This window comes from Hylobates moloch, unplaced genomic scaffold (genome assembly GCF_009828535.3).
Source record: "Hylobates moloch isolate HMO894 unplaced genomic scaffold, HMol_V3 SCAFFOLD_1, whole genome shotgun sequence".
NCBI classification, from domain to species: Eukaryota; Metazoa; Chordata; class Mammalia; order Primates; family Hylobatidae; genus Hylobates; species Hylobates moloch.
Genome location: NW_026652276.1, coordinates 205,835,292 through 205,850,034, shown reverse-complemented (window position 1 = coordinate 205,850,034; position 14,743 = coordinate 205,835,292). Strand labels below are relative to the sequence as shown.

Sequence of the window (14,743 nt, the reverse complement as noted above, 5' to 3'; positions counted from 1 at the left end):
AAATAACATTGTTATCCTTGTAAATGCTTCATTGTAAAGACTGCAGTAGGTGCCTATTTCTTGGGGGAAGAGAATTGGACATTAAAAGAAAGGCTTTGCCTGCAGGAGCTTCCAATCTACCAAAGGGAAGCTCAAATCCCGTCCAGCTGACCCTGAGTTTGCCTCCCGCCACGAAAGCTGGAAAGTGACTGGGGGCGGAGCTAAGGCGAGCGCCGAGAATTCCGGGGGATGTGACCGGACTGGGCGGGGCCTGTAACTTGGCCCTAAGCTCCCGTTGGCGCCGCATCCTGTCAGTATTTCGCCAAACCTCCAGGCGCTATCAGCGTGTGAACCTTTACGCAGCTAGTCCACCGCGGGCGAACAAGCGGCTATGCCCAGGGATCCTGCACGCATGCGTGGAGCTGGACCGTCAGCGTGCGTGTGACGTCACGTGCGCGCCCGCCTAAACTCTTCCTAGGGTTCTCTGTAGAGTGCGGGTGAGTGAAATTTGTAAGGTTTGGTGTGTTCATTTGAGTGGGTACCAGACGGAACGGGCCCGGGATTGAATTAGTTTAGATCAAAATTTGATGTAATTATCGCAGAGAAACGCTTTCTTACGAGTGTTTATGTCGAGCCTGCTGTGTTCAGCATCTTTCTTGGTGTTTTGGGAGAAGCAGACAGGAGTTAAGTCCAAGTCCCCGCCCTCACAGAGCTCAGGTGGCTTGGGGGAAGGTTGGTGCGCAAACATTAAAATTAGATATCGACACTAGTGAGTGTCCCCGTCAAGAGATCTGTGAAATAAGGTTGAGCCTAGGATGCAGAAGTTAATTTCAGTTTAGTAATTTTTGTTTTTTCGTTTATTTAGCGGGTGGAGGGGGGCACAGAAACATCTTGGAGTACGAAGCTTTTGGTGCACAATTTGCCTATACTATATTACAACTCCTGTGGGGGTTAAAAAAAACACGATTTTTCGGCCTCCCTCTTCCCCAATAAATTTTACATTTTAAAGCACAATGTTAAAGGCGGTTGTTAGTGACGTTACAGATCTTAAAACTGGCTTTTTAGAGGTACTTTACGCAGCTTAGTAGAAAATGGTTAAGTTTCAGTTCCTTGGGAGAATGTTTTGTATTGATCTTTGCAATAAAATTGTAAAATAATCCATGCTCCTGTCACCCCCAACCCTGAACCGTGTTAACTATAATAAGGAAAAGCATTACTAAGTCAAAGAGACTTAAAGCAAATTATTGACTGCATTTTGGGTAAAACACTGGTTTTGTATCTTCAGCAGCAAGTTGTCAAATTCCCTAGTTGAATTTGCTTTGGACATCAGTGTGAAGCAGAACTGATATGCCACTTGAATTAATAAAGGAAGTCAATGGGGTGCCTGAAGTTCAGCCGCTGAGTAAATTACATAAAGTAGATTTCGGATCCCTGCAGCCAGGTTACAATTATAGCAAGAAATACATTCAGGTAAGAATTTCTGCAACTCAGAATGCTTTTTCCTACTAAAAGGAATGCAGTTTTTAAATGTTGAGTTTATTTATGAGAACTGGTTTAGGTATGGTTTTTATCTTTATCATAACATTTGAGATTGAATATTTCAATAAGTTATTCTTATTCAGTACTTATTTAGCGAACAATTATCAAATTCGTGTGTAAAACATTGGAGTACGTTTCTGAGGTACAAAGATGAATAAATATAGTCCCGGAACTAAAGGTAATCACATTTCTGTGGGGGTCTGACAGATCAATCACCTGATCTCCAATTAAAATTAGTAGGTGTGATACTAGCATTGTGATATGTGAACATGAGAGAGCTTTTGGTTCTGACAGGTCAGGAAAGTTGAGCTGGAACTTACGGGATAACAGACTGTGCTGTACCTTCCTTTGGGGTAAAAAGCAGTCCTTATGTGCATGTTGAGGAATTTGGATATTACTCTAAAAGCTATGGGAAGTCTTTAGTAGGTTTTAGCAGGAGAAAGAGATGATTTACTTTGAGTTCAAAAAACTTTGCTTCTAGGTAGAGAATATATTGGCAAATGCAAGATTAGAGGAAAGATGTTTAGTTAAGAGGCAATTACAGTAGTTCAGGTGAGAGTTGGTGATCTGGGCCAGTGGCAGAGGGGATGATGGGAAGGAGATTGAAAAAAGATAGTAATAATAATAACTAAAGTTAACATTCATTGCATTTTTTTCATGCGTTAGGTAGTGTTTTAAGTGCTTTACATATATTATTTAATCACCACAAAGACCTATGACATAGGTACTGTTACTAAAGACACTGTGTTTCAGAAAGGTTAAGCAATTTGCCTGAGATCATATTGATGATATGTAGTAGAGCAGGAATTTGAATATAGATGATTTCCTTTAGATTTGACAGGATAAAGAAGCAGAATCAGTAGGTCTTAGAGAACAATTAGACTAGAGTGGCAAAGAGAAATTCAGGAAACTTCTGTTTCTAATTCCTAGCCAGCAAGGAGAAGAAAATAGGGGGTACATACTTAGGGAGAAACATGATGAGTTCAATTTTGGTCATATTTGAAAGGTCTTTAGAGGTATATAAATAGTAGTGTCCAGTATGCAAGTGGATTGGGGAGTTTGAAGCCCAAAGGGACTCTGATTTAGATGGGTTTGAGCCAAAGCGTAGAAGAGAAGAGAACCATGTTGAAGGAGTCAGTGAAAGAAAGTAGCATGAATAAGAAGCAGAGATGGTGTAGAAAAGGAGGAAGAAACTCAGGAGTTTTTGATACGTAAGAATGCAAGTTTCAATAACACTTGTATACGATTGTTGTCTAGTAGGCACTCTCCTAAATGCTTTGCATATGTAATCTCTTAATCCTAAGAACTCTCAGTATTATTCTCGTTTTATAGCTGGAAAACAAACACAGGTTAAGTGATTTATTCAAGGTCTGATAGCCGGTAAGTGGCTGAGCAGTGATTTGCATTCCCATTGTCTTTGCTACTAACCAGAGCATTATGTTGCTGTTAGATGCTCAAAGGTCTGAAAAGTATCTGTTCATTCTAATAACCAAGAAATTATTGATCACTTGGAAAAATTAGTTTTGCTTAAACACTAAGAGGCAAATTCATTTTTCAGTAGTTTGAGGATTGAATGTCAGGTGAAAAAATGAAAGCAGAAAATGTCTTTCAAGAAATGAGTTGTGATACTTTTGATAATTTAAACAAATTTTGTAAAATTTGTTTTGTAAATAGGTGTGGGAAACAAGTGCAGTTTTGATATGTTGATCTATAACACTGTGGTAAAGTAAGGGACTTCAGTGCATCTGTCACTGGAGCAATGCAGCTTGTACCCACGAAGCAACCTCCCATCATCCACTCCACTCCTAATCCCCTACCCCTCCAAGTTTCCATTGTGCATCTCTGTACACTCTGCTTCCGTGTGTACACATTACTTAGCTCACATTTTTGAGTGAGAACATGCAGTATTTCTCTTTCTGTGTCTCAGTTGTTTCACTTAAGATAACGGTCTCCATTTCTATCCATGTTGCTGCGAAAGACATAATTTCATTCTTTTTAATGTCTAAATAGTATTGTGTACATATATGACTTTTTAAATGCAGTCCTCCATCGATGTACCCTTTGGTTGATTTCATATCTTTGTGATTTTGAATACTGCTGTGGTATACGTATGAGTGCAGGTCTCTTTTTTATTTAATGATTTCTTTTCCTTTGGGTACATACCCAGTAGTGGGATTGCTGGATCAAATGGTAGTTCTATTTTTAGTTATTTGAAAACTCATTATACTGTTTTCCATAGAGGTTGTACTAATGTACATTCTCACCGACGGTGTATAACAGTTCCTTTTTCTTTGCACCCCAATGTCTGTTTTTTCTTTGTCTTTTTAATACCCATTCTGATTGGTGTAAGGTGATATTTCATTGTGGTTTTAATCTGCATTTTACTGATGATTAGTTATATTGAACATTTTATCATGTGCTTTTTGGCTATTTGTTTATCTTCTGAAAAATGTTCATGTCCTTAGCCCACTTTTTAATGGGCTTATTTGGGGGTTTTTTGGTTGAGTACCTTGTAAATTCTGGATATTAGTCCCCTGTTGAATGTATAGTTTGCAAATATTTTCTCTCATTCCTGAGATTGTTCATTCTGTTGATTATTTCTTTTGTAGCACAGAAGCTTTTTAGCTTAATTAAGTTTCATTTGTCTATTTGTGTTTTTATTGCCTGCGCTTTTGAGGTCTTAGTCATGAATTGTTTGCCTAAACCAATATCTCGAAGAGTTTTTCCTAGGTTTTCTTCTAGTATTTTTATAGTTTTGGGTCTTACATTCAAATCTTTAATCCATCTTAAGTTTATTTTCGTGTATGGTGACATATACGTTCCAGTTTCACTCTTCTGCAGGTGGCAATCCAGTTTTCCCAGCACCATTAATTGAAAAGTGTGTCTTCTCCCCAGTGTAGTGTTCTTGCCATCTTTGTCATAGATCAGTTGGCTGTAAGTATTTGACTTTATTTCTGGTTTCTCTATTTTGTTCCATTTATCTGTGTGTCTACTTTTATACTAGTACCATGCTATTTTGGTTGCTATAGCCTTGTAATACATTTTGAAGTGAGGCAATGTGTACCTCCAGCGTTGTTCTTTTTGATTAGGATTGCTTTGGCAATTTGGGTTCTTTTTTGGTTCCATATGAACTTTAGAATTGTTTTTTCTAATTCTGTGAAGAATGACATCAGTAATTTGACAAGGATTGCATTGAACCTGTAGCTTTGGGAAGTATGTTCGTTTTAATAATATTAATTCTTCTGATCCACGAGCATGGGATGTTTTTCCATTTTTTTATGTTGTTTACAATTTCTTTCATCCGTCCTTTGTCGTTTTCCTTGCAGAGATCTTTCACCTTGTTAATTAAATATATTCCTAGGTATTTTATTTTATTTTTGTAGCTATTGTAAATGGGATTGCATTCTTGATTTGGTCCTCAGCTAGATTTTTATTGGTGTATAGAAACACTACTGATTTTTGTACATTGATTTTGTATCCTGAAGCTTTACTTAATTTACCAACCTAAGAGATTTTTTGTGGAGTCTTAAGGGCTTTCTGTATACAAGAGCATATCATTAGCCAACTATGGTAATTTAACTACTTCTTTCCCAATTTGGATGCCTTTTGTTTTTTTCTCTTGCCTGATTGTTCTTGCTAGGACTTGCAATACTATATTGAATAAGAGTGGTGAAAGAGGATATCCTTATCTTGTTCCAGTTCTTAGAGGGAGTCTTTTCAACTTTTCCCCAATTCAGTATTATGTTGGCTGTAGATTTGTCATATATGGCCTTTATTATGTTGAGGGATGTTCCTTCTCTGTCTAGTTTGTTGAGGAATTTTGTCATGAATGGAAGATGAATTTTATCAAATGCTTTTTCTTCATCTGTTGGGATGATCGTCTGGTTTTTGTCCTTAATTCTGTTTATGTGATGTATAACACTTATTGATTTACATATGTTGAACTATCCTTGCATCCCTGAGATAAATCTCACTTGATCATGGTGTATGATCTTTTTGACATGCTGTTGGATTCAATTTGCTAGTATTTTGTTAATAATTTTGCATCGATGTCGTCAGAGATACTAGTCTGTAGTTTTTGTTTTTGTGTGTCTTTGTCTGGTTTTGATATCAGGATGATACTGACCTTGTAGAATGAGTTAGGGAGAATTCCCTCCTCAGTAGTTTTGGAATAGTTTCAGGTGGTTTGCTGTTAGTGCTTTTTGTGTTTTGTACATCTAGGCTGTGAATCCATCTGGTCCTGGACTTTCTTTTATTGGGATTTTTTTTTATTACTGATACAATCTTGCTATCATCATTGATCTGTTCAGGAATTCTCTTTCTTCCTGGGTCAATCTTGGGAGGTTGTATGTTTCCAGCAATTTATCCATTTTCTGTTGATTTTCTAGTTTATGGACATGTAGTTATACATAGTAGTCTCTGATTACCTTTAGAATTTCTGTGGTATCAGTTGTAATGTCTCCTTTTTCCTCTCTGATTTTATTTGGATCTTTTCTCTCCTTTTCTTGGTTAGTCTAGCTGGTAGTTCATCAATTTTGTTTCTCTGTTTAAATAACCAACTTTTTTTTCATTGATCCTTTGGGTTTTTTTTTTTTTTTTTTTGGATTCTTGTTCATTTAGTTCTGCTCTGATCTTTGTTATTTCTTTGCTTCTGCTAACTCTTGAGTTTCGTTTGTTCTTGTTTTTCTAGTTTCATTGAGGTGTGATGCTAGTGTGTTAAGTGTGTTAATTTGTGATCTTTCTACTTTTTTTCTCTACTGAGTCCCGCATTGTTTGCTTGTCTGGGAAATTTTTTATATCTCTTTTATTTATTAAGCTTATTCTGGCAGGATATAAAATTTTGGCTTACTGTTTTTTTTGGTTTGTTTTGAGCACTTGGAGAATGTCATTCTTTCTCTTCTGGACTGTAAGATTTCTGCTGAAAAGTCATTAGTTTTATAATGTTTTCTTTATAGGTGACTAGATAGATGCTTTTCTCTTGGTAATTTTAAGATTTTTATTTTTTAACTTTGACTTTATACATTCTGAATATAATATGCTTTGATGAAGTCCTTTGCAGTGTATTTTCCTGGGGATAGCTGGGCCTCCTGTATCTGGATGTCTAACTCTCTTGCTAGCCTTCGGAAGTTTTCGTTGATTATTTCCTTAAATAGGTTTTTTAAACTTTCCAATCTCTCTTCCCCCTTAGGAATACTGATAATTCTTACATTTGTTTGCTTTATGTAGTCCTGGACATCTCAAAAGGCTTTGCTCATTCATTTTTATACTTTTTCCTATTTTTGCCTGACTGCATTATTTCAAAATTTCGTTCTGTCTTCAGGTTCTGAGATTCTTTCTTTTGCTTGATCTAATCTGCTATTGAATCTTTTGAATATATTTTGTATTTTCTTCAATTTTTTAATTCATGGTTTCCGTTTTCTTTTCTTTTCTTTTTTTAAAGATGTCTGTCTCATTGGTAAATCTCTCATTCATGACCTGAATTCATTTTCTGATTTCTTTGTATTGGTTTTCAGATTTCTCTTGCATCTCATTAAACTTCTTTAAAATCACTATTTTGGATTCTTGATCTGGCATTTCGAGGAATTTTTTTAATTGATATATATTGCTAGATAATTGTTGTGGTCTTTTGGTGATATCATATTTCCCTGCTTTTTCATGTTTCCTATGCCCTTCCTTTGATATCTGTGCATCTAGTGTAGCAATTGCTTGTTCCGTTTCTTTTGAAATTGCATTTGTAGCGAAGAAATGTTTTCTGAAGTTGTATATATGTTGTTGGTTAAGATACTTTGGCTTTGATTTTGGGTGCCTGTGGTAGTGTGGCCTTTATGTTAAGAGTGTATCAACATTTCCTTTCTTTTTCAACTTATTTATGGTTTAGTATTTTAAGTATCTCTTAGCATATAATGGGATCATGCTTTTTTGATCCAGCCTGACAGTCTCACTATTTAATCAGCATAGTCAATTTATGTAAAATAATTATTGATATGGTTTTGTTTGTCTGTTAAACAATTTGAGTTCCCTTTGTTTTTCCTGTTTTTTGTTCTCCTTCCTGAGTTCTTTTGGGTTAAATATTTTTTATTCTATTTTATTTTCACCATTGGCTTCGAGCAACACCTGTTTTGTTCCTTTAGTGGTTATGCTAGTACTAACAATATACATCCTTACTAAGGTATACTTACAGCTACTATTGTACCACTCCCCATGTTACATTTGTTATTTCTCATGTCCTGCTTTTTCTTCCCACTTGACAAATATAAGAATCTTATAATAGTGAAATTACATTTACTCATTCTCATTATATCTTTTACGTGTACATGTATTATAAACTCTACGTTATATTACTACTTTTGCTTTAAACAATGAGTCATCTTTTAAGGAAATTAAAAGAAGGAAAAAATATAGTCTTTATATTTACTGACATATTTACCATTTCTAGTGTTCTTCATTTTTACCTGTAGATCCATTTTTACCTGGGCATTATTTCCCTTCATTGTGAAAAACATCTACTATTTCATATATTTCAGCTGGAGATAACTTCTCTTAGCTTTCATTCATTTGAAAATGCCTTTATTTCATGTTTGTTTTCAAGGATATATTTACTGGATATAGAATTCTGTGTTGACTTTTTTTTTCTTTTAGGACTATAGAGATACCGGTTCACTGCTTTCTGGATTCTATTGTTTCGTATGTGATTTGCATTTTTTTCCTGCGCCCTTTCTGTTTTATCTTTTAGTTTTAGCAGTTGGACTGGCATGTGCTTAAGTAAGCTTTTTCTTTGAATTTCTTCTCTGTGGGTAACTGAGCTTCTTGGATTCATTCAGTGTTTTTCATCAAATTTGGGAAATTATTGTATAATATTTCTTGAAGTTTTTTTTTTCTGCCACATTATTACCCTTTTCTCTTTTTTGGGATGCCAATTACGTGTGTATGTTCATGTGTTAGGCTGTTTGATACTGTAACACAGATCTCTGAGATTCTGTTCCTTTCTCCTTTATTTTGTGTTTTATTTGTGTGGCAGAGAGGATTTTCAGTTGAGTAATTTCTGTTGCTCTCTCTTTGAGTTCACTGAACCTTTTGTCTGCCATATCCAATATTCTGGATGCATTTTTAGTGAGTTTTTAAATTTTAGTTGAGGGGGTGAGGGACAGAATGCATCTGATAATAAATAGAGAGAAATCTACATTTCAGTTTTGCTTGTCTGTATTCTTCGTATAGACATTTGTTTGTTACACATTTTACTCACCTTTTTATTTCTTCTCAAGTTTTATTTCTATTTCCTGGAATTTTCTTTCTTATTAAATAAAGTTTTATGAATTACAGTTGGTCTTTTCTACTTAATTGCATTTAAATGATTATCAGATGCTTGTTAGCATTCTCAACTTATTTTACGTTTGGTCAGTGTGATATTTCTTGTATACTTGTATTTATTAATAAAGTGCTATGATTTGATTTCTTTTTGACATATCATTAATACTGATTATTTCTGAGCTGCATCTAGTTTTGACATACTTTTATTGTTTTGTGTGCTTGATATAGAAATGTTAAATACTATGACAGTTTGCTAAGTTCTTATTTTATTTTTGTTCCTACTTACATTAGTGAAATATTTTTTCAATTTCAACATTTTCTTATTTGTTTGCTTAAGAGATAGATCTTGCTCTGTCATCCAGGCTGGAGTGCTGTGGTATGATTGTAGCTCATTGTAACCTCAAACTCCTGGGCTCAAGGAATCCTCCTACCTCAGCCTCCCAAGTAGCTGGGATTATAGGCACATGCCACCACACCCAGCTAATTAAAAAAAAAATTTTTTTTATAGAGGCAGGATCTTTCTGTGTTGCCCAGGCTGGTCTCAAACTCCCAGCCTCAAGCAATCCTCCCACCTTGACCTCTCAAAGTGCTGGGATTACAGGCATGAGCCATCGCCCCTGTCCAATTTAACATTTTTATTAATGAATTCTTTTAGCTATAAGTGAACACATTAGTATCTAGTAGGGTTAAAACTAGGAAATAGCTTTTATGTATTTTTTATGGTTAACAGATTGTTATGTAGAATGCTCACTTTTTAAAAAAAAAGATTGAAGTATTTGTGTTCTTTTACATATCTGAATAATTTTTCAGCTCTATTGTGTACTTACGTACCCTTTCTAGCCTGCAGATATCTATGTTTTTTGAATTTTATTAAATGGATTTTAGTGCTACATTCTGTTTTTTGCATACACTTCTGCGAGTTTTGACGAATACATGCAAATGTGTATGTAACCACAATCACAATCAAGTAGTTCATCACCTTCCAAAATTTTATAGTTAGCTGTTTTGCCAACTCTAACCACTCATGACCGCTTACTAATTTCCTGACACTTGTTTTTTTGTTTTTCAAGAATTTCATATAAATGGCATTATACAGCATGTAGCCTTTTGCATCTGGCTTCTTTCACTTACTATGATACATATGACATTCTTTCAGGTTGTTTTTTTCATTAGTATTTCTTTTGGTGATTAGAATTTTGTTGCAGCCTATTCATCCATTGCCCAATGTAGGAATATTTGGATTCTTTCCAGTTTTTGTGATGGTAAATAATGCAACTGTAAATATATATGTACAGATTTTTATCTGAACATAGGTTTTTATTTCATTTGAGTAAATGTCAAGTGTTCAAATAGTTCCTAAGCAACAGTATGTGATATAGCTCATAGGTTGGCATGCTACACTTCTCTAGATTCAGCTGTTAAGGAGGCAAGGCACCCAAATAGATTTAGGTAGTATATTACTTATTGGCACAGCAGGGAACATGAACTTTATGTTTGCACTGGTTCTTCTTTCCTTCCCAAGTCCCATGGGGGCAGGGCCAGGTACATAATGTGCACACGGAGTTGGTAGCACATCTGAGGGGCACTGAGCTTAGAAAATCCCCAGTTTTTATAGAGGATGTATTAGTTTGTCAGGTCAGCCATAACTAAGTACCACAGACTGGGTGGCTTAAACATTTCTTTTCTCATAGTTCGAAGGCTAGAAGATCAGTATCAAAGTGGCCGCAGGATTGATTTCTTCTGAGGTCTCTCTCCTTGGCTTGCAGATGCTCACCTTCTCGCTGTGTCTTCACCTGGCCTTTTCTCTGTGCATACCTGAGACTCTGTTGTCTTTCTGTGTGTGCCATTGTCTTTTGGGGACACCAGTCAGACTGGATTAGGGCACATTCTAATGGCCTCTTTTTAACCAAACTACGTCTTTAATGGCCCTGTCTCCAAATACAGTCAAATTCAGAGTTGTTGAGGGTTAGAGCTTCAACCTGAAATTTGGGAGAACACAATTCAGTCCATAACAGGATGTGTTACATTTTTTATATCTATACTAACTCATTTTTGTCCTAAAAGCAAACAGGATTTCTAGAATACAGGCAGACTCATTACAGTTATGCACTATATACAACATCTCAGTCAACACTGCACTGCATACATATGATGGTGGTCCATCCCATAACATCATAGTATTGTATTTTTACTCTACCTTTTCTAGGTTTGTATATGTTTAGATACATACATACTTACCATTGTCTTATAATTGCCTACAGTATTCAATACCATATATGTTGTACAGGTTTATAGCTTAAAAGCAATAAGCTATATTGTATAGCCTCGGTGTATAGTAGGCTATACAATCCAGGTTGGTTTAGGCGTACTCTGATGTTCACACAAAGACGAAATTGCCTGATAACACATTTTTCAGAATGTATCCCTATTGTTAAGCACCACATAATTATATTATTCTCAGCAATAGCTCCCTGCCCATCCTCCCCATTCAGATCGTTGCAGTGAGGGCCAGATGTCTTCCTGCTGTGTGAAGGGGACTTCTTGTACTCTCAGAGAGGAAGGCTGAAATGATGCATCTAGGAGTTTATATAGGGCAGCTGTTCAGCTTTACCCCTCCCGAGAGAGGGAGAGAAACCTAATTTCCTTAATGTAAATATGTCATTTGGAATTTAAGGGAATAGCTATAGATTTCATCTCTTGAATTGTAAACATGTAATTCTGGGACATCAGTCTCTCTAGAAGTCTCTCAGTGTCCTTTAATTTTCAAAGCTTGTCTTTTAACTCAGGTTCCAGATTTCTTTGCTCACTTCAACAAGGGCAGGGACAAATTTCCTGCCACCTTTCTAATAGAATAACTTCCATTGTAGGTAAAACTGTTGACATAACGTATAGCATGATCACCTAAAAAGGTCTTTTACTGAAGACTTGAATGTTTCTTATGTTTCTTATTACTACCTCTGGGTGCAAGTCACACTGTTTATTTGGTTAGTTTCTGCCTTTCACACAAGAAACGCAGTCCCAGTGGCACACATGCCAACCCTGAAAACAAACAGTTTATAATTGTTGGTCCCCCCTCCAGGAAGTATGTGTTAATAGATAGGCGGGCAGCATGGGTTGACAATGCCTCTTGTGTTGTTAGTTAGCTAGTAGTCTCCTAAGGCCCCTAGTTTAGTCCTGGTAATTTGGTTTGGTCTGGTTTTCAGAGAGACTGTCTGAGGGCAGTTCGTTAAATTTGTCTTAATTTAGTAATCCATTTGTCCTAGTTATGGATGGCATTTGGAAGTAATCAGCATCCAAGCTGCAGGAGCTGGGCCATGCCCTGCGGGCTCATGGTTAGAGCAGTTGGGTGAGGCATGGTAGGTAGGCTTAGCAGTTGATTTACTTTCAAATTTCCCAGTAGTTTCTGAGAGTAGCACCAGAACATTTTTCTTTGGGAAAGGAGGTTCCTGGAGTTCTGAAAGACAAAGATGATTAATGCCTCCCCTCCCCTACACCTCTTGGGACCTAAGGGATTCTCTTTCCAAGTTCTAGAGTTTTCTTCTCCAGGTGCTAGGGCCCCTTCGCAGGTGCTAGGAGTGTCTTCTTACATGCCTAGGTGTTTTTTGCTCTCTTTTCATTGTTCTAAAACCAGTGTGTCTCATTCCAATAACTATAACTTTATATTTTTTCTGATTATCCCCTCTACTCTGAGACTTTTCTTCTAGTCGGATCACATACAAGAGGAACAAAAGCACCTGCTTTGAGTTTAATTTGATTAATGCCATTTAATCTGATTGATTATGGTTCTCGATTGCTTTGCATTTTTTCTTGCCTCTTTTGTATGCCTCATGTTGTTATTGTTCAAAGCTATACGTCTTGTGTAGGACAGTGGAAACTGGGGTGGTTTTTATATCTGGGCTTGTGTAGGTCTTTCTTTGTGCTAGGCCTTTAGTTTGGTGCATTGAGTTAATCTAGTCGGGTTAGAGTTAGGTTTGGGATTTGTTGTTGTTTTTGGTGCTTCAGTGCACTAGAGGCTTCATATTCCTTCAAAGTTACTTTGTATGTAGGATCGGAGATGGTTGACAAGAGGATTTTTTTCTTGTCTTCCTCATCCTTAGTTTTAGGTCTTTCCATTGTGCTTTGCCTCAAATAAGATCTCCTCCCTGCTCGAGGGCTTCTCTTCCAGTAGTAGACCATGTTACTTTTTACGAGGTACTGCTTAGCCTTTAATAGGTAGATGTTCTCTGTTCTGATGAAGCCTGTCTTGGTAGCAGTAGGTCCTGGGTCTTGTGAGTGGGGCCTTCTCAATGGTCCTGCTTTGCCTCTAGCTGTATAGGTCTGGGCCTTACACCTGTGTACCCGTTCCTGCCCATCCCTAACAGGGATAGAAGGTGTTTTTTTCTTTTCTTGCCTTTCAGCTGCAGTGGGTTTCACCAATGGTCTTGGATTGACACGGTTTTTTTTGCCCTTCTCCCAGCATTTTAAGGCCTTTGTTCTGAAAGAAAGAGGAGAAAGAGCCAAGCAGAGTTTCCTGCCTTTCGTGCAGTAACTGCTGCTGCCATTGCCCTACTTCTGTCCTGAACCTTGTTAGGTCTGTGGAGAAGCGCATGTAAATGAATGAATTCCCCTGTGTTTGCAGCTTGGGGGCTCCATGTGTTTTCATTGCCCCGTACTTGGCCTCTAGCAATTCATTAAAAGTGTTAGATGAATTTTTCTTAGAGATGTCTGGGAACATTTGTCATTTACCTTAGGTAAGCAAGTTGCTATAAAAATTTTATTTGTATCTTGGTGTGATTATAAACTTTGGCTCTTCTTTGTAACTATTTTTTTTTTCTCATTTCAGGGAAATCTTTCACTTATCTCTTCTTTAACTTTTTTATTCTTATTAGAAGTACCTTGCTTTCCTCAGATTTCTGCTTAGTTGGTTGCCCTGTGACCTCAACTCTCTGATGGGTCAAGAAAAGTTTTGAGATTTACAGATTGTTTAACTTTTTATTGTTGACACTTTTTTTCAGCTTTCTATCTTCTAAGTGTAACTACTTTTACTTTTGACTATGAATCATGCATTGTTGATAACTATATTTTTATTTATGTTCCTATAAGTAAAATTGAGTCCTATTTTATAAGTAAAATTGATGTGTTTTTTATTAGCTATATCAAAGTCTGGAATATTAGCCTGGGAGGCTAATAGGATCTATTTTTAAACTTTATTTACATAAACCATCTAGATTAAACACTTTATTTTATCTGAGACTCTAATTAAGTAACTTTTTTTAAACTGACAGAGCTGGTTAGTTACAGAAGCTGAACAAAGACTAAACTGTACTTGTGTCTTAATCTGTTGATTTGTCCACACTATATTTATGAGATTTCCATTTTGCATTTCTTTTTTTTTTTTTTTTAATTATACTTTAGGTTTTAGGGTACATGTGCACAATGTGCAGGTTTGTTACATATGTATCCATGTGCCATGTTGATTTCCTGCACCCATTAACTCGTCATTTAGCATTAGGTATATCTCCTAATGCTGTCCCTCCCCCCTCCCCCCACCCCACAACAGTCCCCGGAGTGTGATGTTCTCCTTCCTATGTCCATGAGTTCTCATTGTTCAATTCCCACCTATGAGTGAGAACATGCGGTGTTTGGTTTTTTGTCCTTGCGATAGTTTACTGAGAATGATGTTTTCCAGTTTCATCCATGTCCCTACAAAGGACACGAACTCATCATTTTTTATGGCTGCATAGTATTCCATGGTGTATATGTGCCACATTTTCTTAATCCAGTCTATCATTGTTGGACACTTGGCTTGGTTCCAACTCTTTGCTATTGTGAATAGTGCCGCAATAAGCATACGTGTGCATGTGTCTTTATAGCAGCATGATTTATAGTCTTTTGGGTATATACCCAGTCATGGGATGGCTGGGTCAAATGGTATTTC

The 14,743-nt window shown here is 36.6% G+C and overlaps 1 protein-coding gene across 4 annotated transcripts in view; it reads left to right on the top strand.

The window, feature by feature from the left end:
* Positions 1-401: 401 nt before the first annotated feature.
* The window catches only part of POT1 (protection of telomeres 1), a 103,464-nt gene continuing 89,122 nt past the window's right edge, over positions 402-14,743 (top strand). For 3 of the 4 annotated variants that reach the window (XM_032761616.2, XM_032761618.2, XM_032761614.2), the window contains exons 1-2: positions 424-476; positions 1,265-1,449. The gene's annotated coding sequence lies outside the window, so the exon portion shown is untranslated. Of the gene's footprint in view, positions 477-1,264; positions 1,450-14,743 lie in introns of all 4 variants that reach the window. The other variant, XM_032761615.2, reaches the window with a different exon arrangement.